Genomic DNA, 4,608 nt, shown 5'->3' on the forward strand with positions numbered 1-4,608 from the left:
GTGCATAAAATAATGCAAACTAAAAAAACATACCAAATAAATACAACTATATAAAAATTCTGAGAGTAAAAAAACATCCATGATTTGAAAATGTAAATGAACACGCCCTATACTGATCTCTACTTCAGAGATGAAAAATCAGCTCATGGTTACTTTCTTCAATCCAATGATTGGCACAGTTTGAGTTATGACCAGTAACAACATCTAAAGTCTACCAGCCATATTAGATTTCTACTAGCTAAACATTTCTCTAAAAAAAAAGTTCCATTTATCAAAACTTTTATTCCCTTTATTTAGAAAGTTTCATGATTATTCTCTCGCAAAAACTAAACACTAATAATAATTGAAAGTTTTTATAACATTATAGAAATGTAATGTTATTTTAACAAACTAGCTGTCTTTTCTCTGAACCTTTGGATGAAGACATACCTTACTTTAAAGCACCAACTTTCATCAAAACTCTGTTTATTTCTGTTCATATGGTCATTTTTTAATATCTTGAACATTTTTAAGAAATTAACTTTGTTCACATCACAAATGTGTTTGCAATGTACCACAGAAGTGTAAAGATTAAAACTAGTAATGAACAATAAAATAATTTATATATTTATATATACTGTATATATACACAAGTGTTTTTCTTGAAAATATATTCAACATTTTTGCAAAATTCTGTGTAATCTTGCAGATCATTGATTGTAGTTGTGAGCTACAATGAAATGGAGCACCTAATTAGTATGTATTTGTGATGGTTGAAGTCAGTGTGAGCAAATAGTAATTTCCAATGCTCCTGAATGCAGCAATAGTGAGTTCTTAATGCAAGTGTAAAAGTGCTGAAATACCACGCAGCCCCTGAACGCACCACGTGCCGCGGCATATATGACAGCTAAATCCATTAAATCTGGATTAAGTCAGGATTAAATGTTTGAAACAACTCTGCTGTTGTTTGTAGTGGCCAAGAATGGAGGGAGAAGCAGACTCCATGGTTATGTGTTTGAGCCTCAGAGATGAAGAACAGAGACTCACCTGTCCAAATGAAGGAGTTTTTCTGCCCTTCAAAAAAAAGTTTAACCCGCATTTGGCGGTTGTTAATTTAGAGTTCTGCCTGTATAAAAACACGGCTTATAGAATGTCATGTTATGACTGACTTAAAAAAAATAAATAAATAAAAACTGTACAAAGTAGATCCCACCCCCCTTACCCATCCGTTCCCTTCGTTTAGGAGAGACCCGCAGCTGAACTGACCCCTCTGCCCCCCATTTTTCTTCACACCTGTCCAGTGCCCTCTCAGCCGCAGACAGGAGCGTGTCCAGCTGCAGGGGGCGCCAATTCACTGGATTCAGGTCATTTAAAACGTGTGATATAACAGGTAGTAGAAACCATGGCTGGGCCATTTTTTTTTTTTCTCTCCAAGCGCTAAGCTGCCGCCTCCTTTGAATTGGCGCCCCAAGCAGCTGCTCCGACTGTTCATATGTAAAACCGCTAGTGGTCTTGGTTGTTTAGAAAAGCATAAAATCTTGTGATCACTGAGTCTTACTGTTTGGAAATGACTCTGTCAGAAAGTGGTCAAAAAGTGGAATGGCCTTGTGGTTAACGCATGCAGGGTGAGGACTGCAACAGATATTTATAAATATTTTTTTTGCAGCACTTAACATTTTGTTTGCAACTTAGAACATTTTGATCTCTAAACTGTGACTTTTGCCTGCAGTATGGTGGTACAAAAATCACTCTATAGATAGAGTTCTACACACAGAAAATGTAGCGACAGTCAACAGTGTGTGGATGTGTGTGTGAATGGGTCTGACTATAAAACGCTTTTGGCCTTCAAAGACTGTAGAAAAGCGCTGTGCAAGTATACGCTATTTACAATGATAAAATAAATACAAAAATAAACAATGATTAAAAACAGTAAAAATGAACTAAACACAAGGTTAATAAGATGGGATCTCTTAAAAGTATTGATGTTCTGTGCAGCTCTCAGGTCCTTAGGCAGACGTTTCATAAAAAAGTGCTGAAAAGATGTCTATGTTTGGTTTTACAGTTTGAATGATTAGAAGAACAGTGCCAAAAGGTTGACCTAAAGATCTGATAGATAAGAAGGTGCAAGACCATTAGGCCATTTAAAAACCATTAAAAGTATCTTAAAATCAATCCTGAAGTTAATGGGGAGCCAAACAGGGATTTTAAAATTGGAGTGATATGAGCCCGTTGCCAGGTCCTGGTGAGAACTCTTGCAGCAGAATTTTTTTAGAAACTGAAGGTTCCTAATGACAATTTTTTGGAAGACCATCAAGCAGAGCATTACAATCAATTCTACTTGCAATAAACACATGCATTGGCATCTCCATATTAGCCAGAGAGTGTAGCGGGGGGAATCTAGCCAAGTTTCTAAGATGATAAAAACCCATTTTGACCATATGTTTAATGTGAGGGATTAAAGTTAGCTTGGAGTCAAAAATAACGCCAAGGTTTCTGACTGTTTCTGAACAATCTAATGAAAGTTCTTTAAACTTTAAAAACTGTTTCTCTCTCTTGGCTTCAGGACCGATAAAGCTCTGAAAACTGGATGGATGAAATGCTTGCAGCTCCAGGATCTCCTCAAAGAAAAGTTTCCCCTCAAAAAAAAAAAATAATAAAAAAGATGGCCTAAAAATCTCTCCCTCTCTGTTTTTGAGTCTTGAAGAAACCATTGATCTTTGTGGCACATGTGGACATATGTGATGAAGCCACCCCTGATTATTTATGGACAAAATGCAAAGTTGAACTAACATCCCAGCAGGTGCAGCCTATTTATGACTGAATACTTGTCCAATGCCCAGAATTACAGGCCCAGTGTGAGTAATTTGTGGTCCGACCAAGCCCCTCCTTCTGTTCTTGAATTTGAAGCAGAAGGTGTCTTAGTGAAGGTCCTGTGAACGGGTTAAAATGCTAATACTGAGTCAAATCACTGCAGCTGCACGGTCCTGCTACTTTTCCTAGATATGCTCTGGATCTCCTGGATTGAGGTCAACATGACTGTGGATTAAGATTACAATAGGAAACTTTGTGAATCCAGGCCCTGAAAATAAGATGTCAAAGTATCACACAGCCTGTAACTGCTCATTCTAACCTGCTGTTTTATCTGCTGCTGTGGATACAGTTATCTCTAGAAAAGGAAACCAGATAAGACCCCTGCATCAAACAGTGTCATGGCTGCTCCAGTGTTCATAGAGGAACAGAGAACGGCTGTGCAGTGAATTAAGAGTGCCGCAGCTGAGTCAAACAACGTACGTACTCCCACCCTATTTTATTTTATATTTTTGCATAGTTCTCATTATCATATCCAATCAACTGCAGTTCTCTTTTTTGTCAAATAACAAAATAGAGAGCTTATTGATTGTGTTTTAGCTTTTGATCGCACATTTGGCTTGGCAGAGATTTTAACGCCGGACACCCTTCCTAACACAACCCTGTATTTTATCCAGGCTGGGAACCAGCACAGTGAGACCCAGACTTGGACCTCACCAGTACATAGTTCTTTCCTGAGAACCCACACTGGATGAAGTTCATTGCACAACCTAGGAAACGAACCCATGTTTCCTGTGTCCGATCATGTGATCAGATCGGTTCATTTCATGTTGGTTTTACATTTGATGTCGATTCTCCAGGATGGAGTTGTAGTGGTTTGATTGTCTGAAGTTTTAGTCAATTGTGTTTCTCAAAAATATGAGGGCTTCCGCTATAGGGGCAGAAATGTTGAAAATAGAGGCGTGAAGGGAAGTGGTTAGTCTTTATCACTGATCCTCCAACATACCAAGTGTTTCAAGAATGTTCTATGTTGCAACCTCACTACAGCATTAGTTACAATGAGAAGAAAAAAATATATATATACATAAATGGTAAATGGCGTATACTTGTATAGCGCTTCCCACCCTATGCTAACTAGCATAAAAAAAACATCTAATTATTACTGTCTTTATCTTTATGACCTGTTAGTTGTGTTTCAATTACTCCACAGGTGAGTGTTTCTAAATGTTTGTCAGTGTAATTTTCAGAGTCAGGTGGAAGCAGTTTGAGACACGATTCTCTTTCCTAAACGTCTCAACACGGGCGACGTGACTATTAGTGCACACTGCTACCGCTCCATGAAGAAGGCAGAGACATCTTATAGATCCAGTAGTCCTGTTAAACTTCTGTCTAACAGGTTTTAGATGTTCTCACAAAGTTACGTTTCATCACAAGAAGTAACATGATCATACGGTACATGGTAGTGTTTTTTGAGTACTGGGTGTTTAGCGTTTCCAGAAGACAAACTTTGCTGTTTTGGATGTGTATACACACAATGATAAGCCTGGGAACTCTGGCTATGCTGTGAGACAGTGCTGGTGCTAGTGGCTGCTGTGGTGGTTCCTCCGATTTTGGTTTGGGTGGCTGTTGTTGGGTCATCCAGTTGAGAGCTTTTCCTTGATTTGCTTTTGTTCAGAGGAATCTAAGGGGCTTTTGCTGCCGTTTTCCGACTATTCTTATTATTATTTGACTGCCTTTGCTGGGAGATTAGTGTTCATCAGAAACCACCTCTGGGTTGTGGGCGGGATTTTTGGCCTTAAGTTACCATGCATTGATATCCCA

The sequence above is a fragment of the Oryzias melastigma genome, unplaced genomic scaffold (genome assembly GCF_002922805.2).
Source record: "Oryzias melastigma strain HK-1 unplaced genomic scaffold, ASM292280v2 sc00313, whole genome shotgun sequence".
In the NCBI taxonomy this organism is placed as follows: Eukaryota; Metazoa; Chordata; class Actinopteri; order Beloniformes; family Adrianichthyidae; genus Oryzias; species Oryzias melastigma.